The sequence below is a fragment of the Rhipicephalus sanguineus genome, chromosome 1 (genome assembly GCF_013339695.2).
Source record: "Rhipicephalus sanguineus isolate Rsan-2018 chromosome 1, BIME_Rsan_1.4, whole genome shotgun sequence".
Taxonomy (NCBI): domain Eukaryota; kingdom Metazoa; phylum Arthropoda; class Arachnida; order Ixodida; family Ixodidae; genus Rhipicephalus; species Rhipicephalus sanguineus.
The window spans coordinates 68,238,315-68,260,509 of NC_051176.1; the positions used below are offsets into that span (position 1 = coordinate 68,238,315).

The following is a 22,195-nucleotide window of genomic DNA, read 5'->3' on the forward strand; positions in this document are numbered from 1 at the left end:
GATACGAATTTTACAGCGAAAGCTGTTATGAGATCATTTCACCGGCCGTTTTTGGCGCCGTAGTTGTCCGCCGCCGCCGCCGCCGGTGTCCGTAACCAGTATCGATCGAAATAAGAAAAAAAACGAAATAAGAAAAAATTCCAGGATGGAACGAGGTTCGAACCTGGGCCCTCTGCGTGGGAGCCCAGTATTCAACCTCTGAGCCATTCCGGTGCTTGAAACTGCTTGGCAAAAAGGTCCTATACAGGCTTCATGTCGGGAAGGAACCACATTAGCATATGCAATATAGCGTGGTAGAAGAGTAAAATAAGCACCAAGCGTCGCACAACGCGAATTCTGCAACCAGGCGTCACACAATGCGAATTGCGCAACGAGTAGGTTGTGAAATGCTTCCAACCCATTACAAAGATATCTACCATAATTCTTCGTCATCAACAAACAAAGTGCGCATAATGCTTTACATGCGTTTAGCAGGTACCACGGATCTCCGTAAAATGACGAAAAATGGCAGAGTGCCTGCTGCCCTACTTCTCAAAAATTAGAATGATTTACAGCGTAGTGGGTTCCTCGCAAGTGCACATGGATTGGTTCCCAAGGAAGCCCATGAGCGCATGATCCATTTCCTCGGGGTCTCAGTGAAGTTCTGCGCCCCCCCCCCCCGTCTCGCTCCCACGTCAACGTATGTTATACAGCATGACGGGAGAGGGAAATAGCGAGCGGGCGTCACCCAATGCAAATTACATAACTGGTGGGCCGTTTAAAGCTTCCAACCCATTACAAATGGCTGAGCCATAATTCTTCATCGTCATCAGTCGTCGCGTCAACAAAGTGCACATACTGCCTTACAGACGTGTAGCTGGTGCCTCGCTTCTCCGCAGAATGATGTATAATGGCTTAGTAGGTGCTTCCCAACTTCACAAAAATTGTGATTTATGGCGTAGTGGGTACCTTTCTAGTGTACTTGTATTGTAGCCCCAAGAGAGCTTACAACGGGCTCTAGAAACGCCGCTCTTCCAGCTTTCGCTGTGACTGTGCTGCGGTTTCAGCGCAGGCCTGGCGTTTTTCGTTGGTCCCGGCCAAGGCCCATTGGCCTGCAGTGTAATGGAGTACGGTTGTTGCGAACCGATTTTCACCCAGCGACGTTTGATACGAGCGTACGCTACCACTCAGGTACGAAGAGGTGCTGTTCGCGCTGTCGCGGAAGACGCGCCAAGCACGTGCGAGCGCGGGAACGCAAGCGTGGGCATGCGCGCCGCTCCGCCGAATTGTCAGAATCACGGTGCAAGAAAAACACTTTTCTTACGGTCAGAATAAACCTTCAGAGACGCGTCACGGCCTCCGAGATTGTGTGCGCAAATCTTTGAGGTTCTTATGTGCCTCCGTGTGCCTTCGCGTTTAGATTACACAGGACATTAGGGCCATGCCTTTTTTTTTCTAATGCGTCGACGCGGGCTGCTGTCGTTGTACTGTGTTTTCACGTGCCTGCCTCGTGTATCAGACATCCTATGAAAGGTGGACGAGGACCGAAAGAGGGCGAGGATGGCCTTGGCGAAGGAGTCAGGCCTCACAACGTCAACGTGCGCGACCGTTGAGGTCGCACTTGTGCTGCCACGGTCGTAATTCTCGCAAAAAACATCCGCAACACCTCCACAATAACAAAATCATTACACAGGACCGTGGTTCTGTAATTTTGTGGCCTTGATCCATCGCGTCAAAGCGCTTCTTTCGTTACTTTCGCTGCCGTCCTCCGGTGTCATGCAAAAAAGCACACTAAAATTTGGAAAGGGGCTACTAATGTCGCGGGTCACAATGCACCTCGTTCATTAATTAAATACGCGCGTACGGGCCGTATTATTACGAGTGCTGGTATGATTGCCGACATCTAAAAACTTAACTGACAATCATTCAGTGTTCTTCCTGACGTTGCTGCGGCCATGAAAAACAATAAATGAAAATGTACGCCAGCTTCCCTTTGTCTAAAAGGACAGACTTGTGTCGCATGCTAATTTTCCATGCCTTCTGGTGATACGAATTTCGGATGATACGAATATTTTTGGTGGTCCCGTTAGATTCGTATCACCGAGGTTTCACTGTATAAGGGTGACAGTAATGTGAGGATGAGTGGATAGGACCATAATTCGGCACCGAAAGGTGGAACTCACTCGGACTCACTTAAGAAATATATCTTGCGCTAAGGGCTCACTCGGACTCACTCTCATCAATATTTTCCTCAACTTGATTGACTCGGACTCAGACTCACTAAATTTTCTTCAACCGGACTCACTCAGACTCGCGGCCAGATCTAAGTCCGAGTGAGTCTGAGTGAGTCGACTCATGAGCGTGTTTGCCGACCTATGGCGGTAGCCTCATTTATAATGCTGGAGCGCAAGGCGCGAAAGCGTCGCATAGGTGGCCTGCATCGCAGATAGCCTACAGTGCCTGGTTGTGAGATTAACAGGAGAAGCATAGAACAAATTTTTTATATAGTGACGTGATTGCTGTGTTGAAGGAGAACTTCGCCACAGTTCGTTTCCCAGTGTGCAGCCGACAGAAACCACTGTCGACAGGGGGAGGGGGGGCTAGCGCTTCCCTTGCCCCCCACATAGATACGCCTATGAATGCGACCCACCACGGGGGCATGAATAAACCACACTATTTCGACGCAATGTGGCGTTATATTTCGCTTGTATACAGACACTATTGAACAAGTGCAGAAAAATTAAGTAATACAATAACAAATACATAATCCTAAAGGTTAAAGTCAGACGCTAGTTGCGTTGGTGCTGCCAGTCAGCAGCACCAACACCCCAAGGAACCCTGTTTTCCCACCCAACCGACTCCTTGTGCCCGCCGAGGCGCCGGTCCTTGAGTGATCTGACGCAGAGGCGTGACAACGGTATCGTCGTCCTGCAGACTGTTGGGCCCCGCAGCCCCGGCGGCACCACAGCATCTTCGCGTCAGGGGCCTTGAACGCTTGAGCCAGCCACGGTAGGAAGGCATGCCCGGCTCACCACGTTGAGGACGCCGATACAGCTGTCTGGGAAGTCACGTGGCCCAAACGTCGTCGTCTTCCTCTGACTGCGCTCGCTCACGACGCCCCGGTCGCTGTCGCCACTGCTCGCGCAGGTGTTCTTTGCTGTAGACGCTAGGCGCGACGGTGGTGCAGCCACTCGGCCGGTGTCGTCCTGCTCGTAGCGCTGCCAGCAGCGGCTGCAGCTCCCCTCGGTGTGCACCATGCTGTCGAGCCCCTTGCAGTTGGCGTCGTTTGCGGGGGAAACAGCAGGGGTTGTTCGTCTTCAGTCGTGCGGCACTCGCAGAAAGATGAGTCAGAGTGGATTCTCGCCTGAAGTCCCAGTGATGAAGGGATTGTAGACCTGGAGGCCGCTGTGCACGACGGGCATTGGCATTCTCTCGTTTCATGACCCCTTGAGGAATGTTCAGGTCGTCCTGGACTTGAACAAAAGTGACTTCCTGTTGGACGTCGTCACGGCGTTGCATTCGGCAGACAAAGTTGGTTGGTTGGTTGGTTCCTTGGGGGAATAGCCCAACCCACTACGGGGGATCGGCCACGAAGCGTGCGGCAGTAGACTTTGTGAAAAAATAAGTTAAAATGAATATGCGAAAAAGCTAATTTATAGTAAAGAAAAAAAAAATGTTTGGGCAATTTTGATTCTTTTTTTTTTCTTTAATGAAATGTTAATTAAACGATTGTTAAATAATAAAATTAAATAAATATGCAATTACAGAAATTTAAGTAAGGGAATGAAAAGATATATTTCTACTTATAATATTAACATGGCAGTCTCTTTGTTTCTTTAATATAAATGAATATGGCATCATATATGCCCCTGTTGCATTGCCCTAGTGCCGACGCCCCCAGGGAGAGTAATGCTGATGTGGAAAGCTCAAGGCCAAGTTTTTGAAAAGGAGGTTTTAGAAATCTTTGCCTTATGTTTTGGTATCTTCGGCATTCTGTGAAGTAGTGCTCTATTGTTTCCGCTTGATTACAATAATTACAGTTAGGGGAAGGAACGAAACCAGGCCTGTGTAAATAAAAATTTAGTGACGGTATTCTGCATCGCAGTCTAGTTAACGTTACTTCCAATTGCCTTGTACTACACCATGTGCTATTCCACGAAAACCTTAGGTGCTGAAAATATGTATTGTTTAGGACGGAAGATTTAGTGCGTTCCTCTTGCAGACAAAAATTTCGGAATCGTGCGATCGTGTTATTAGAAGACGGCCTCAGAACATTTATGACCGGTCCTTTAAGGGATGCTGCCGCCAGAGTGTCCGCCGCTTCATTTAATATCAGTCCAGTGTGGCCTGGTACCCAAACCAACCGGACGTGCCGTACGTGATTGGGCATATATGAGTAAAATTCTGTTAGGCAGCTCGATGGCTGTGGCGCTGTTAATGCCGTACACACAGACAAGGAATCCGTTAATATAACTGCTGAAGAGATATGTGCTGGTAGTTTCCGCAGAGCAAGAATAATTGCGATTAATTCTGCCTGGAATATTGGTGTGAAGTCGGGCAAACGGAGGGAAAATGACCAATTTAGTGCTGCTGAATAAATTCCCACCCCTGCCTTCTCATCAGTAACAGAAGCATCTGTGGCTATTACTGAATTTATCCGTACGTTTTTAAGGTGGTCTTCCAACAACCCATTTAAATATCTAATGGGCAATAACTTAGCATTTTTTGGAAATATGTCGTCATATTCTATTACTGCAGTGTGTTTGAGTGCGTTTGGGTAGATTATCTCACTAAATGTCACTTGTAATGGCTCCAGGAGCTTTTGCACGAAAATTATTTGAGGGCGATGTAGTCGGGACCATTCACTTTCAAAAAATGTGGACGGCTCTCTAAGAAATACATATTGGGAGCGTCTGTGTTGGGAGGCATATATGTTTAGAAATGTTTGAACTGTTAAAATTCTAAGCCTAGTTTGAAGACATGGCAGGTTTGTTTCATGGTAAAGTATATTATTAGCTACAAATTTTGGAAGTCCGAGACATAAACGTAACGCCTCACGTTCTATAGTTAGAAGAGGGCGTAATTTATAAGCAGGTCCCCCACAGAACAAAATGCATCCAAACTCTAATATTGGACGTACATACATGCAATATATCATTAACAATGTTTTTCTACGCATTCCAAAACGAGTGCTGCTGATTCGTCTTAATAATCCAATTGCACGTAAACCTTTAGCTGCAATGTACTCAATGTGCGAGCTCCAACTAAGATTAGGCGTGTATATTATGCCCAAATATTTTAATGAATCGACCTGCGGAATAAAGGCCTGGCCGTACATAAGTGCGATATGCACGGGGAAAGTCAATGGAAAAGCAAGAAGAGCACTTTTGTTAACATTCAGAGACAAATTCAGGTCATTAAGCCATATTTCGATCTCATTCAAATATGACTGTAGAATGTTGTACAGCGAATGTATATCACTGGAGGATGCAAAGAATGCAATATCATCCGCGTATACATACACTTGCACGTCGTTACGCGACGGAATCGAACTTAGTAATATGTTGAATAAAATGGGCGAGAGAACTGACCCTTGAGGAACTCCCCTTGTTTGTTTGTATTTTTGAGAAGATAACCCATTCTGCGAGCAATAAAATGTGCGTCCACTTAGAAAATTTTGTATCCATGCAATTATATATTCAGGAACATTTACACTTCGGAGTTTACTAATCAAGATGGCGTGTTCTACGCTGTCATATGCCTTCGCAATATCTAAGGTCACTAGGGCGGCATACTGTTTTTTGTGCCGAGCAAGTTTAATTCTACTTTCCAAATCAACATGGGCACACCAAATAGAGCGTCCAGGGCGGAATCCAATTTGCGATTCATTCAGTATATGTTTTGCTTCAATCCATTCTTCAAGATGTCTATATAACAATCGCTCTATTAGTTTTACGAGGTTCGACGTGAGGGAAATAGGCCGAATGTTATCTATTGCATAACCAGCGCCCTGTTTTTTAAGCAGCGGTACTACTTTGGCAACTTTCCACTCTGGGTGAATCCAGGCATTTTCTATAGAAAAATTTAGAAAGTTACAGAGATCGATGGGAGATAAATCAAACATAATTTTTATCATGGCTGCAGTTATATTATCTGGGCCCGGTGCTGAGCCTGGCAGTGACTTTACTACTTCCGTTATTTCTTCTAAGGTCGCTGCCTTATATTCGTTGGCTTTTTCTGTAACAGATAAATGATAGGGTAACACCGATGTGAAGCGACACTCCAATCCTTTCGCAACTGTTTCCAGTGACTGAACCAATTCTAGCGGCTGATAAACAAGCTGATTCTAAATTTATTGGTGGGGGAACAATCTTTTTGTGTCTCAGAAACCTAAATAATGCTTTCTTATTTTTTGTCTCTGACATATACCTGTATCGTTTGGAGTTATAGTCTTCTTTGGCTTTGCTAATAGTCTGTTTAAATGTAGCAGCAGCATATTTATAATCTTTCCAGTTACGTGGACACTGGTTGTAAAGTAATTTTTTCCAAGCTGCTTTACGTCGCCTGTAGTCGCGATCACAGTCAGGATTCCACCATGGCGCATGAGCGCCGCCTTTAGTTGACTGCACACTGAATTGAGCTTTTTTCATACTATCTCCTAATAGTTGACAGAAATTAAGTGCCTTTACTTGGTCACTTAGTCCTGTTTGCTTGTTTAAGAGTGACCGTAATGAATCTTTAAATTTGTTGTAATTGACATAATTGCGAACACATTTGCTTAATGACGTAAGTGGGCACGCTATTTCAAAAAATATTGGTTGGTGATCACTGTTTGTGGCCGAAGTGATGGCAGACCAAGACGAAATGATGCAACCGGAGCTTGAAAAGGTCAGGTCTATGACAGAACGTGATAGGCCAGATACATAAGTAGGGGTTCTGGAATTCACACACTGAAGACCATTCAAGCTGGACCATTCTAGCAGCCGTTTACCACCGGCATCGGATCGGTAACCCCACGATATGTGGTGAGAGTTAAAATCTCCTGCTATTATTATGTTCTTTCTGCATGCTGCTAGTGCGGAATCCAGATAATTAGTACTCGTAACGCCTGCAGGAAAATATACATTGACTATGGAAAACGGTGTCCAGCCAGGAATATTTACGTCTACTGCCAATATTTCACTTTCTGTAGATATGGAATGGTGGGTAATCTTCGCTTTATGACAGATGTTTTTAGAGATAAAACACGCTAAGCCCCCTCGACAAGAAGGGCGATCCAAACGAAAGCAATGGTAGTTATTTAGATTGAAACTTTTTTCTGTAGAAAGCCAGGTTTCTTGCAATAGAACTAAATCTGGAGAAAGTTCTGCACAAAGGTGTAACAAATCAGTTGCTGCGGAAAAAATTGATCGGCAATTCCACTGTAGTACTTTTAATGAACCTATGTTGACTGTAAACCAGCAGTTTCAACAGCTTTCTGGAGAATGCTGTCTTTTAAGAAATCTTCCTTCTTCGATGGACTGTGATCTTGACATTTTTTTGTTTCAGTCTATGTAAGAGAACGGATTTCGGGGAGTAAGGGGCAGCTCGACGCTTAGTGGCTCTAATGTCCAAATCCATACTTTCTAAGCTTTCGGACGTGGTCTCCGAGATACTACCACCCTCCTGTTCGAAACGAGATGTTGTAGTCTCATTGTCATCAGAAGCGCCAGATACGGCTTCTATCACAGGATCCTCTGTTAGTTCCTCATGGTTGGGCATGACGCCTGTATGAAGTGCAGTGCGCCCTGCAACTTTCAAGATTTGTGTCATATGATCTGTCATAACTTGTCCAATTGTCTCTGAAAGATTTTCAAAAAGTGCGCTCAGTACTTTCGACATTGCCTTCTCAACCGCAGCGGCTACAACCTCGCCTATAGTTGTATCCATGGCTTGCGAATGACGAGCAGCAGCTTCAGCATATCCGCAGGATCTCTCTAATACTATAGCTCGAGCTTCGCGGCGTGAGCATCGCTTCCTTTCTATAATTTCTAAAATTTGAAGCTCTTGAGCTCTCGCTAGGCAGTTTGAATGATCGGCTGGGTGGGAACCTTGACACAGACAGCATCTTTCGCTCTGAGAAGCACATGTTTTAGTGTCATGGTCTTCTCCGCATATCCGGCATCGAGGAGATGATCGGCATCCCTTAATGGAGTGACCATATCGCCAACACTGAACGCATTGCAGTGGACGGGGAGCAAGTGCCTCAACTCTATATATTAAGGGCCACGCCTTAATCTCTGTGGGTCCTATTTATGCCGGCAAATGTCACAATGACTGATTCTGTGGGGACTCTTTGATTGTCAGATACTCTTGAACATCGATACACTGATATGGCCCCGGCAGCAGAAAACATTTCCAAGACCTCTGAAGCGCACAGGCTCGAGTCAACTCCACGAACTAAGCCTTTAACGCAAGCGAGATGAGCAGGAATAAATGGGCTCACCGGATGGGATGCAAACGATGTGCACTTTAACAGGTCGGATACACAGGCTTGGTCCGGCGAGCAACACAGAATACCACCCCTGCCAAACTGTCGAACATCGGTGATACTCTGGTAGTGTGAGGTTGCTTTCCGCAGTTCCTCCTGAATGACCTTCGGATTCTTCACTCGGATTAATCCCCCATTGGTCGGCACTAGAGCAACAGGAACGCTGTGGATACCACTGCGCAAAAAAGCCTCTATAGGCATGTCATTAGTGGGAAGAGAGGCCGTCCAGAGGAAAGTCCTCTGACCTGGAGAAGAGAGAGACATCAGGTACTCTCAGTACAATAAGATCAGAAAAGGTTGGAAGTCGAAAGAAAAATCACAAAAACACTACCGCCCGAACCGCGACCGACACCCCGTAACAGATCAGCGAGCCAGAACACCGGGGAACACCGGAACAGCAACCTCGCCTTCCATGCACGCGCTGGCGTTCCTTCTTTATCGTCGTCTTGGCTTTGCACACGTGCGCTCGTGATGGGTGGAAAAAAAATTCCGGCAGATGCCTCGCGCTGTGGGACCAAAGTAATGGTGCTTCTATATGTTCCTGAGACGCTCCTGTCAAGGGCTCGATAGTGGAAATACACAGCAAATTGGAAAATATTTTCAAATAGGCGAAAAAGTGCAACACCGGAACCGAAACCCAACCGAGCAGTACTCTCTTCGCGTGACGTAAATATGATGATGATTATAATGGTGACCTCTTGCTGATGGCGCTCACCCGCAAAGGGGGATGGGCCAAGAAGCGGGCGGTAGGATCTTTCAGTTAAGTACTTATGAAGCTAAAGACAAACGCTGTAACTTTAGACTAAAAGAGAAAAAAAAAACATAGCCTATATTTGAAAATTCCCTAGAGGAAGCAGTCAGACTATCAGATGTGATGTTTGACGGATGTAACAACGGGTGTCAATTAATTATAAAAATAAGCCAATATACACTAGCATGGTAATCTTTTTACGCAAAGGAGCCCGGTGTCAGCCTTTACACGTATCCGCAGGGTAAGAAGCTGCGTGAAGCTTGGATTGTGAAACTTAGAAACGGTATACAGCCACGGGCTACAACATTCGTGTGAAGGCAGCGCTCCCGCGAGGAAGATTTCTGCTTCGGAACGTTGTTCGACGAGTTCCAGAAAGCGCTCACTGAGACGCAATGGCCGTGCACGTTCGTCGGCTAATGACGCCTTTTTCCCGCAAGCTGGCCCACATGTTGCTCATCACCATATCGACGCCAGAATTAGGTTCATTCACTCCCAAATTCAAGTTGCCCATCCCAGCCTTATTTGTTTTCTACGGGGCCTTATGTATTCTTGTAAGAAAGGTGCCACGCCTTTTGCGTTTTAGACACGATTTTGCCACCAAAATTGCTGGAGAACTCACCAAAGAATTTTGGGCATTCAAACTTTCCATTACTGTCTCTACACCTTTTTTTTACGCCACTTTGTAGCTACTTGCTGCAATAACTTCTCTGTTTTTCACTGCGATTCCTAACTCACACGTCCTCGTTTTCATTGTGAACAAGGTCCCCGTCAGAGAAGCCGAAACGCCTTTTTTCGTTTTCTTTCTCGGGGTCGGTGTTCCTCAATTATTTTTTTATGAACAAGACAGCTAATGTAAATAGGGGTGGGTCGCTACCGAAGGCCCTCTCGATTGCACTGCATGGTGGAGGACTGCGTGGTGGAGGACGTGCTAAAACTTCAAAGTGGCGGCTTTCGGCCCACGCCCGTATACCCCCGGATCCCCATTACATTGAAAAATGTTTTGAGCCGAGACAACTCAGAAAATGACAATCTATGTCTATCTTTTGGCTACGGAGCGCTGTCATATGGGTCGACAGCGTTACGCTAGCATCGTTTAATCGAGACCCCCGTGGAAGCTTAAATAAGGTGCCGCATTCACGCTTCACTACGCGGGTGAAATTCCCGACCACGGCGGCCTCTCATCTCGATGGGGGCAAAATGCCAGAGCACTCGTGTACTTAGATTTAGGCGCGCGTTAAAGAACAGTAGATGGTCATAATTTCCGGAGCCCTCCACTACGACGTCCCTCATAATCATATCGTGGTTTTGGGAGGTAAAACGCCGACAACTATTATCATACTTTTGTTCGGCCTATTAATGCGCGCTGTTCAGCGCATTGGCGCCACTTTAACGTCATGAGTATTGACGGTTTTGTGACGAACAGACGATATTGGCGCGGGCCAAACATTTTTCACCTTAGTGGAGTACTAATAGCGACAAGATGCGGGATAGAAAATAATTTATTCTGTTGCGTTCCACGCAATCGTGCATAACCGCCCTGTTAATGCGATTTTGAAATGGGAGATTTTTCCGGTTTTAGTTAGGTCATGTTGCCGAGGGCAAAATGGGGAATTCGAAACAGAAAAAAAAATGAAATAGTCCAATCTTACGTTACAGCGACGACGGCCGCAATTTGACGGGGCCTTCTGGGGTATTTGAGTGAAATTAATGGGACAACTTTCATGCTACTCGTTCTTGTATGTCGGTAGTATATGAATGTGTGCTATCCTGACCTCAGGCCGATAATAACTGTCTCGATGTCGAACTTTGCTTTCGTTTTCTTTTTAAATTTGCCTACTTCCCATCTTCAGATGTCACAAACCCGTCTACCGTGTCAGCTTCGAAATGTAGCTTTCTTTACTGCCCTTCAGGCGTCATACAAGCATGATGATAACAGCGTCGCACTTCATCGCGTATTCGCCGCTAGCCCTGTCTTACACGACGTTGCCTGAACGTGTAATGATCGTGGAATGTTTATCAGCAAAACAATGGACGTACTCTTATCACGGAATGCAGCAGAAAGGGCGGGTAGCTGCGATACCTCCGGCCCTCCCAGCTGCGTGAGACAAATATCACGTGTTTTCTGGCGCGAAGCGGAATATCTTTTTTTTTTCCCAGAAATTTCAACCAGTCTTGAAGCTGGATATACAATTAGCAAAGGCGCCATTGACCGCAAAGGTGGTCAATGGCAAAAATCACTGTCAAGATTTCACAATCACCGAATTCACAATCAAGATTTGTGAATTCGGTTCTTGATTGGAAAACAGGGCTTACATCTTCCGTTACCTGCGCTGCGACAGGTCCCAATTATCGCTTTAAAGGGAAGCTGAAGCACTTTTATTGGGAAAAAAAAGACTTTGGAGCGTGTAAGGACAGTTTGATTCCTGCTGAATTCGAAAGGCGATGTGGTAGTTGTCAAAAGGGAACGCAAAAAGCACTTCTTGGCAAAAAAGAAAGGCTGGCCGTGGAGCTTTTTGAGATTCTGAGCGAAGGCGGTGACATCCTTCTCGGCATGCTGCGTTACCTGCAACAGCAGCACTGCTGAAGCGTGGCCTCCCCGATTAGCTCCTGCAACGGCACGGCACGAGTTAATCACGGAGGCCACGGTTGAAGAAACGAGAGACGCTTGTTCACGTAGCGCTCGGCTGTTTGTCGTTATTCCAGATATCGTAATCCAGCTGCAGAACTTTCCGCTTCGCTAAACCTTCGTCACATAAACAGCGCTCTCGCAGTTCGGATCAGCGAGCGGCGGGAGCCTTTCGTCGGAGCGCACGGCTCCGCCAAAGGAACCGAAGATGACGTAGTTTTCCACGCCCACACTTTCAGCGCGCTCGCGTGGGCGGAGGAAGAGAAACTTTTCTTTCGCGTATTCTAAAGCTCCTGCTGCAACAACCGCGGAAAAAATTACGACATCGTCGATAATAATATAGGTTCTTGCTAACCACGAGATTTTATCATTTAACTTAGTCTGAAGCACCTCCACCTTTCCGTGTACAATGTATTCAGCAATAATAATAATATCTGGGGTTTAACGTCCCAAAACCACCATATCATTATGAGAGACGCCGTAGTGGAGGGCTCCGGAAATTTCGACCACCTGGGGTTCTTTAACGTGCACCTAAATCTAAGTACACGGGCCTCAAACATTTTCGCCTCCATCGAAAATGCAGCCGCCGCGGCCGGGATTCGATCCCGCGACCTTCGGGTCAGCAGTCGAGCGCCATAACCACTAGACCACCGTGGCGGGGCAATGTGTTCAGCAGTAAATAATGATTGGAGCTACAGCGCGATTCCTGTTTCATTCACAGAAGAATCAGTGTGTTCGCTGCCTGGAACGGCTGCTTTCTAAGCAAACGCTCTCTTCCACGAACTATACACTTCTATGTGTGTGGAACCGCAGAAAAAAAAAGAAAAAAGAAAGCATGAGCACGAGTAGTGGGAAGCTTTCATGTTCTCAGAGTTTCCTTTCATCTTAAAGCTGGCAGTCGGAACAGAAGATGCATTGTAGCAATTCAACAGCATTTAGTTTACATACAGCCTTAGCCGGGCAAATATAGGTTTTGTTTGCATAATACAAAGCTGCTGACTCGAAAAAGATATTTTTGAAGTAATCTGCGGACGGAATTATTGTATTTTAACAATGCTCTTCCTTTTTTACATGAGACGACAAGCTTCAGGACCCAGGTGGTGGTGGTGGTGGTGGTGGTGGTGGTGGTGGTGGTGGTGGTGGTGGTGGTGGTGGTGGTGCTGTCGTGCCTGGGTATTTCGATCCATCCCTCCTCGGCAACCATGCTGTTGCTACGATAGGGCAGCGTCGTACCCGGACTCCGTTTGGTAGCGTAGTCGAGTCTCCGGGTTGAGGAAATGCTGCTAGCAAGTTGGGAAAACAATAAAAAGTTTACTGGCACTTTTCGTACACTCAATTACATCGTTACAAGGAAAGAGTTCAGTGACGAGCGAATTGGATGAGCCTGTTACTGAGGGTTCAGAGCCCCATTTCTCACTCAGCACCGTCGTTTTAACCCCTCAGTTTGGCTCCTTCTTCTTGATGACCACCAATCAAACACACGACACCTCCCACCATGGCACAGTCCTTTTCACTGTCGCTGAGGGGTCGTTGCACACTTGAAGCAGCAAGGGTCCGGCGGTTGACGGCACGCAGGTGGGGGAAGCAGGACAACAGGTTCCTCGGGCTTGCTCCTGCAGTTCTTTCCCCGAAGGCAGAACGTGCTTGCTCCTGCAGTTCTTCCCCGAAGGGCAGAAAAAGGTTTGCGGAGACTCCCGTCCAAACATACCCATCAGGTGGCTTCGGCAGCGTACCAAGCTAAGCCCAGGTGGCCCATTGTCTCCGGCTTTGCCGTCCCAGACTTTGAGGCCGAGATTCTGCCCATTGTTGGCCACTGGCCGTCCCAGGAATTCCGTTTCGTGGGAAGGATGCAGGTGTTCTAGCAGTGTGAGAACGCCTCGCCCGCAGATTCTCATGGTCAGCGCTTCGCCACCGACTGCCAGTCATAACAGTGCTGACGTTGCAGCAGGCGGGGTTAGCTTGGCCTGCATGGCCGGCAATTGCTCCGCCTGAGCATCTCCTGAATTGTAGGGGTATGTCACCAAGCGTTGAACAGCCCAATGTCTCGCAGGAAGACCAACAAAATTCGTTGCACGCTCCTCCTCGTTGCCGCGGGCCCTTCAGGAAAAATGACATCTTCAAATGACCGGTGCCTATGACAACCTTTTTGTAAGGTGCGGACCATCGCTGCTCTTTCCACATCAAACTGTGGGCAAAGCCAAATAAAATGTTCAATGTCCCCGATGTCACCGCAGAAGGCACAAAACGGGGAAGCGTATCGCCCAGTCTTGAATGACCAAGCCGGGGTGTATGCGGAGCCGGTTCTTATGCGGTACAACAGCGTCGCTTGTTCACGAGAAAATCCGTTGATTACACATGCTTGGTGTGGAAACTTGTAGATGTTAAGTAAACATTTCTCGCTATACCCTCCCAAAAACCTTTCTCGTTATGCGCCTGGCGTACGTTTTCTCAAAATAAGAATGGTGTTTGCGACAAAAAAAGTAATTTACTACGACTGATTATTTGCTCACCATGTCGCTATCAGCGCCCTTAAAAAGAAAAAGAAAAAAATACTCACAGGATCCCTTATACATTCGTCTAAGATGACTCGAAAGCGAAAGTCATCATCTTTTTCTTCTCGGTCGATGCATTGATCCTACAATATGCATTGATCCTGCAAAATGCATCGATGAATTGACTGAATATGCATTGATCATCAATATTGGCACGCGTGCTTTATCTCCTTCACCGTGACCGAGTTTCAATCTCACCTGGCTTCAACTTCTGCAATTGTTATCTCTCGGTGCAAGCTGCGCCTGATTGCACCGGAATTACCGGATACTTCTCGAATGTTATCGCTTGTGCTGATGATATTTATTGCTTGAGGTGAATGACGGAGTACAATCTCCAATAAGTCGAATAATCAGTTATTGCGTTAGAATCTGTCATGACTAATATAGGTATAGATGAAGGATTAGATGCGCAGGCCAGATTTTAGCGACTGTGCTCGCAGCTATCATTGAACTGGTAATGTTACTCTCTTTGCCGGGCACAAGCTAGCCTAATGAAGATTTAAATCCTTATTTGACGCCTTGGTTGCCCAAGTCGTCGCGGTCACAACAATGCGACAATATATTGAAATGGTCCACGCAATTACCAATTTTCAGTTGCTGCATGAAGTCGAGAGGCAGAACTTTTGGAACAATACCTTCGTGGGATAATCATGGATGCCTCAAGAGAGAGAGAGAGAATAACATTATTAATTGTCTAGGATGAAGTTGGGAGGAGGATGAAAGTTGGGAGTCCCTGCACACTCAGCCATCTGCCAGGAGGAGTCTCTGCACCTTGTCGACGGCCTTGGTCTGAGTTTCGGCGTCGCATGTTTCTGAAGTAGCCTTATCGCATCGGAACTATTTTGGTATGAACTTCTGCGTAATTATTCGGGACAAGATGAGTGGTGTCATTGCATGGAAGCAAAATATAAAATTAATGAAGTAGTTGTATTGCGAGTTGTAGTGTGCGCATGGCATCTGCACAAAATTTAGTGTATCTTGCTTTACGATTGCAGTGCATCGAGCGTCCTTGACCTCATGTTCATGTCTATACTCCGTGTTTAGTGCGTGTCTGTTATAACCGAACAGCATAGCGACTGTTCTATAATTATGGCACCAGTGAATTTTGTGAAAAACAAACGTTTCGTGTATCAACAGCTGTACGAAAGAGTGCTTAGGCGTCTGTTTCCTTCTATATGTTTGTGGCTCAAGGCTCTGCGCTAAACTTTGCAAGAATGTTTTACTAAAGAGGCCATATATTGAAGCTTGATAAATGCATACAAATTAACATTCGTTTCTCAGTAACATCTAATTACCTGCTGCAATGCCTGTGGTACACGTTGCTTCATTTAGTAGTACCGCGCTTGCTTGCTGCGGTTGTATAGTCAGTTTCAAGCGGGTGCAAAATAAAACATGCACAATCGTTATTGTCGTTATGAGTATCACGGCGTCGCTGACAATTCTAGCTCAATGTTTATATGGCCACCATTGATATCTATTTAGTAGAAGTCCGTTAAGCTCAGTTCCCCTTGGCCTGAACTTTCGGCGTGGCATGTTTCTGAGGTGGGTGACCTCGTTTTCCGTTGGCTTCCATTTTGACCATGATTAGTGTTAGCTCAATTGAACCGGTCGCCCTCATGACGCGAATAAAATAAGGAGGTTTTAGTTTCATGACGTTGACTCCGAACGAAGCTTCGGAATTAATCTCTTCTGTGACTAAGATATTACTTCGTTTTGCAGTCCAGAGGATTTCAAAAACTCAACACCGGCACCGTAGGTCAAAAGAATCTAGTGGTTTTCTTAAATATTCTTGCAAGGTACGACTCCAACCCATTCAACACTGTCGGAAAAACCAGGGCGATAACAAGGAGAATTTTAGTTTTGAGGCTAACATCTTTGTATTCTAATTTTTTTTGTAGAGCTTCCATCTCTGTATATTCCAAATATATATGAAGTCATAATGATCTAGAACCTCTGACACGTCGTTGTTTCTCAGAACCATCTGTTTTATTGCATCTCATAACTTTAGTCTATTTATGCTTAGAAAGGGACCAATCTTCTGGCTAATTCATCAAGGGTTTCAATTTCTTTACGCATCCTACTACTAATGTAGTGTCATGTAAATATCATAAGTTTCTGGCATCTTTGCCCTTATATATTCTTTATAAATCGCTATACGTACAAGTATAGTGGAATGAACGCCTTTCCGAAATACCGTTGCACAACATGTGAACTACTGTACAAAGGCAAAGAGCTCTCTCTGGGAAAAGTGGGACTTTATGCATGTATCCTTATAAGTGGTGAAGTGACTGTTAGAATACGCAGTGGTGAATTTTTAAGAATAAAGTTACAGTTTCGCCGCAAGGGGGATCCAATGAATGCGATAGCAACAAATTGGAATGTCAGGTGAAGAACGGCAAGCAACTCGAAACTTGCAGCACACCCGTCAAGCACAAAGGTTACGTGAAGAACGTAGACAGGATGAAGGCGAACTAACAACTGTCACAGTTGTTACTTCTTTGTGTTTGAGCAGCACCCTGCAAGTGCCGATTATACAGAACCAACTGCCGCGACTTTGCTTCTTCTGGTTAGCAGCTCACTACTGTCGTAAACGCGGCCGCTGCAGCGAGCGATGTGACCTTCGTGCGCTCTGGAACTTCAACGCAAACTTTGCGGTGAAAGAACAAGACCTACAATCCACCCCCCTGACGAGATAAGCGCGCGCGCACGGGCGACCACGCCCTGTAGGGTGGTACAGGTAGGAGGCGCGCGCGTCGCAACTTCGGTGAAAATCGAGCTGGGCGATCACCCTTAAAGCGCGCCCTTTGCGCCGTCTCGCTGGTGATGAAGAAAGAACGCTGAAGCGCCTCCGAGCTCAGCGTACAATCAGCGGTAAATGGCGTATATAAATAGCTCGTCGTTAGTAAGGGGAAGGAAGTATGCCCCGTGGCTGAGTCGTCTAACGCCGCGCGATGCGGAGTGAGGGGTCGCCCGTTCGAATCCCCGATCGCGTGTTTTGGAAAATACTTTTTCTGAATTATTTTCTTTGTGGTTTATATATATATATATATATATATATATATATATATATATATTTACATACATACACTGAGATGCATATACGGGCCATTACGGCGACGGCACAAATCAGCTGAGTGTGTCCATGTAATTTCTATCGCAATAAAAATGTGGCAGGGTTACACAGACAGGACCGATCTGGCGGTTCTTCGGTGCGTGAGCATTTCTCCATTAGAACGAGCGGAATAATCTTCGCGCTACTCACGAGGCAGCTATACTGACAACGAAACCATAACAGATGCCTCTGTAATCAATGCGTTTCCCTTTTTACTTGCCGGCATTCATTCCTCGAGATCCCCTAACGTGTCCATGATGTCAACTTCGACGGCTGGACTCCTTGGTTTTCCCGTCCACTTTATTGAGTATTTCTGTGTGCGTGATCCTGGGAGTATTGGCCAGCGCCAGAAATACCCTATACACAAAAATACCCAATAAAATAGACGGGAAAACGATCGCCGCTGTAGCTCAACTGGTGAAGCATCCTACGCGTCATCCCAAGGTTGTAGGTTCGCTGCCTACCATGCGTAAGTTGTTTTTTCATTCACTTTAATTCCTTTCCATTTATGCCAATATTATTACATTTCAGTTAAAAACTACAAATAATGCCCCCCTATGCCTCGCTTGGCTTATTGTCTATTGGTTTAATTAAGTTTTACCTGATAACAAAGAAGCGAGCCCTTGACCCAAAGAAGCGAGCCCTTGACCCATTCCCTATTTCTACCACATATGCTGTCTAATATTCCACTAGCATCTTAATACTTTAGAGTCAGATGTGCCTTTAATGCAGTACTGCAGTCGATACAACCAGGTTACATTAACATGTCAGCCGAAGCGAGGAGGCTTGCCGGTCGCTTTAGATTATACTGGTTCGTGAAATGGAAGGACTCATTGTTTCAGACGTGCGTATTAGCCGCATTGGTCGGTTATGTCGGAGTTGAAATGGAACTGAAGCGTTGTCACTGCACCGGAACGAAGGGACCTTCCGTTGGGCACTCTTCGCAAATTTTGTATAGGGGGAGCCCGAGGACACACATTTCGGGCAATCATGTATTACAGCCATCGCGTGCTTTGCTATGTTTCTCGTGCGAGGGACAGTAACTCGAGCGCAGAAGTGAAAGCACGCGTACGCTAGCTTGTGTCGACGAAAGTGAATCTCTAGAAGACTGTATTTCCCAGAGTGTAGCACAGAGAGGCCTTTCATTGTACGCCCCTCGCCCCGGTTACCCTTCACTCTAAGAAAAAAAGGTGTCCTTTGATTCTTCTTTACTACACATGTGACTCTCACATGTACAACTCTCTTTAGAGAGTCACGTTGACTCTCTTTAGGGAAGTCGCGGGACGCACGACTTTCCAAGAGAGAGCTGGCGTGCCTCTGTAAAGACAGTTAAACATGCCACGACTTTCCTAAAGAGAGTCAACGTGTCTCTCTAAAGAGAGTGTTAAGGTGTTTCTTTGATGGCACTCAGCAAAAATACGCAATGGCGACGGTCACGGCAAAGCACGGAATCTCAGCGCGAGCGGCGTCCTTTCAGGAGACGCCTAAGAGGACGACCCACTAAGGCCAGTATTCACAAACGAAACTTATCCTTAACTTATGACCTCAGTAAGCGATCGGCGGTCAACGCGTTTCACAGAGCAATCTTGTACTTAAGCTGAAACATACCCCAAGAACAAGGAGCGAACGTATCGCAGGCAAAGCGGCACGTTTACTGATTCCTGATATCTAGGCAGACAGAAAATAGGATGAATGCAAAATAAAAGTTAGTAAGAATGGTCCGCATCCGCCACGACAGAGAAAAGAAATGCTGAAGGGCTCGTCCGGGATTTGAACCCGGGACCTGTCGCACCCTAAGCGAGAATCATACCCCTAGACCAACGACCCAACGTACCTCAGGCAAAGCGGCACGTTTACTCATTCCTGCTATCTTGGCAGAAAGAAAATAGGATGAATTTAAAATAAAATGAGAATGGATGGTACACATGTGGCCCGACAGATGAAAAAAAAAGTTGAAGGGCTCGTCCGGGATTTGAACCCGGGACCTCTCGCACCCTAAGCGAGAATCATACCCCTAGACCAACGAGCCAACGTGTCGCAGACGAAGCGGCACATTTACTCATTCCTGCTATCTTGTCATTCCGAAAATAGGATGAATGCAAAATAAAGTGACAATGGATGGTCGACATTCGGCCAGAGAGAAAGAAAAAGCTGAAGGGCTCGTCCGGGATTTGAACCCGGGACCTGTCGCACCCTAAGCGAGAATCATACCCCTAGACCAACGACCCAACGTACCTCAGGCAAAGCGGCACGTTTACTCATTCCTGCTATCTTGGCAGAAAGAAAATAGGATGAATTTAAAATAAAAGTGAGAATGGATGGTACACATGTGGCCCGACAGATGAAAAAAAAAGTTGAAGGGCTCGTCCGGGATTTGAACCCGGGACCTCTCGCACCCTAAGCGAGAATCATACCCCTAGACCAACGAGCCAACGTGTCGCAGACGAAGCGGCACATTTACTCATTCCTGCTATCTTGTCATTCCGAAAATAGGATGAATGCAAAATAAAAGTGACAATGGATGGTCGACATTCGGCCAGAGAGAAAGAAAAAGCTGAAGGGCTCGTCCGGGATTTGAACCCGGGACCTCTCGCACCCTAAGCGAGAATCATACCCCTAGACCAACGAGCCAACGTGTCGCAGACGAAGCGGCACATTTACTCATTCCTGCTATCTTGTCATTCCGAAAATAGGGTGAATGCAAAATAAAAGTGACAATGGATGGTCGACATCCGGCCAGAGAGAAAAAAAAAAGCTGAAGGGCTCGTCCGGGATTTGAACCCGGGACCTCTCGCACCCTAAGCGAGAATCATACCCCTAGACCAACGAGCCAACGTGTCGCATACGAAGCGGCACATTTACTCATTCCTGCTATCTTGTCATTCCGAAAATAGGGTGAATGCAAAATAAAAGTGACAATGGATGGTCGACATCCGGCCAGAGAGAAAAAAAAAAAGCTGAAGGGCTCGTCCGGGATTTGAACCCGGGACCTCTCGCACCCTAAGCGAGAATCATACCCCTAGACCAACGAGCCAACGTGTCGCAGACGAAGCGGCACATTTACTCATTCCTGCTATCTTGTCATTCAGAAAATAGGGTGAATGCAAAATAAAAGTGACAATGGATGGTCGACATCCGGCCAGAGAGAAAAAAAAAAGCTGAAGGGCTCGTCCGGGACTTGAACCCGGGACCTCTCGCACCCTAAGCGAGAATCATACCCCTAGACCAACGAGCCAACGTGTCGCAGACGAAGCGGCACATTTACTCATTCCTGCTATCTTGTCATTCCGAAAATAGGGTGAATGCAAAATAAAAGTGACAATGGATGGTCGACATCCGGCCAGAGAGAAAAAAAAAAGCTGAAGGGCTCGTCCGGGATTTGAACCCGGGACCTCTCGCACCCTAAGCGAGAATCATACCCCTAGACCAACGAGCCAACGTGTCGCAGGCGAAGCGGCACATTTACTCATTCCTGCTATCTTGTCATTCAGAAAATAGGGTGAATGCAAAATAAAAGTGACAATGGATGGTCGACATCCGGCCAGAGAGAAAAAAAAAGCTGAAGGGCTCGTCCGGGATTTGAACCCGGGACCTCTCGCACCCTAAGCGAGAATCATACCCCTAGACCAACGAGCCAACGTGTCGCAGACGAAGCGGCACATTTACTCATTCCTGCTATCTTGTCATTCCGAAAATAGGATGAATGCAAAATAAATTTAAAAACGAATGGTGGACATCCGGCAGTGGGAAAGGGGTGGGGGGCACACGCCTTGGGTCGTATTTCTTGCGTTGAAAGGGAGGAGAGTGCGGGGAATTTCGCTGATTCGTGAATGTCACGAGTGAGTGCCATCTAAAAAAAAACGCTAGGCCTGCGCGGAAAGCGCAGCACAGTGACAGCGAAAGCTGAAGAGTGGCATTTCTAGAGCCCGCTATAAACTCTCTTGTGGTTACTAATACAAGTACATTAGCAGCGTACCCACTACGCCACAAATCATAATTTTTGTGAAGTTGGGAAGCACCCAGCACGACATTATTCGTCCTTCTGCGGAGAAGCGACGTACCATCTGTAAGCATTATGTGCACTTTCTTGATGCGACGGCTGATGACGATGAAGGGTTATGCCTGAGCCTTTTTAATGGGTTCGAAGATTTAAAGGACCCACTTGTTACGTAATTCGCATTGTGTGACGCCCGGTCGCTATTTAACTCTCCCACCACGATTTATAACATACGTTAACGTGAGAAAGAAGAGAGAGAGGGAATTAACTTGATTGAGACCCAGAGGAAATTGAGCATGGGAGCCTTATTGGCTTCCTTGGCAACCAATAGAAGTGGACTTATTATTTATTTATTTATTTATTTGGTTTGAATACATAGAAAACACGAAGACACAGAGGAAACAGGGAACACACTACGCTATAAATCATAATTTTTGTGAAGTAGGGAAGCAGCCAGTATGCAATTTTTCTTCATTCTGTGGAGAACCATGGTATCCGCTAAACACGTGTAAGGTATTATGTGCACTTTGCTGATGCTGTGGCCACGGTGTTAGAATAGTTTAGGTGGAGCGACGGCGCATTGGAATGAGGAGAAATCGGGGACCTCTTTCCCTTTCTTGCCGAAAGGAGGCGCGCGCGGGACGGTGG

At 46.4% G+C, this 22,195-nt stretch overlaps 8 non-coding genes across 8 annotated transcripts; all 8 read right to left on the minus strand.

Annotated features, from left to right (window-relative positions):
• Positions 1 to 19,507: 19,507 nt before the first annotated feature.
• Trnap-agg (transfer RNA proline (anticodon AGG)) lies at positions 19,508 to 19,579 on the minus strand. The gene has a single exon. It is a non-coding gene; the product is annotated as a tRNA-Pro (tRNA).
• Positions 19,580 to 19,909: 330 nt separating this feature from the next.
• Trnap-agg (transfer RNA proline (anticodon AGG)) lies at positions 19,910 to 19,981 on the minus strand. Its single transcript has one exon. It is a non-coding gene; the product is annotated as a tRNA-Pro (tRNA).
• Positions 19,982 to 20,109: 128 nt separating this feature from the next.
• Positions 20,110 to 20,181, minus strand: Trnap-agg (transfer RNA proline (anticodon AGG)). The gene has a single exon. It is a non-coding gene; the product is annotated as a tRNA-Pro (tRNA).
• A 129-nt stretch (positions 20,182 to 20,310) lies between these two features.
• Positions 20,311 to 20,382, minus strand: Trnap-agg (transfer RNA proline (anticodon AGG)). The gene has a single exon. It is a non-coding gene; the product is annotated as a tRNA-Pro (tRNA).
• Positions 20,383 to 20,512: 130 nt separating this feature from the next.
• On the minus strand, positions 20,513 to 20,584 carry Trnap-agg (transfer RNA proline (anticodon AGG)). The gene has a single exon. It is a non-coding gene; the product is annotated as a tRNA-Pro (tRNA).
• A 129-nt stretch (positions 20,585 to 20,713) lies between these two features.
• Positions 20,714 to 20,785, minus strand: Trnap-agg (transfer RNA proline (anticodon AGG)). Its single transcript has one exon. It is a non-coding gene; the product is annotated as a tRNA-Pro (tRNA).
• A 129-nt stretch (positions 20,786 to 20,914) lies between these two features.
• On the minus strand, positions 20,915 to 20,986 carry Trnap-agg (transfer RNA proline (anticodon AGG)). The gene has a single exon. It is a non-coding gene; the product is annotated as a tRNA-Pro (tRNA).
• Positions 20,987 to 21,114: 128 nt separating this feature from the next.
• On the minus strand, positions 21,115 to 21,186 carry Trnap-agg (transfer RNA proline (anticodon AGG)). Its single transcript has one exon. It is a non-coding gene; the product is annotated as a tRNA-Pro (tRNA).
• Positions 21,187 to 22,195: the final 1,009 nt, after the last annotated feature.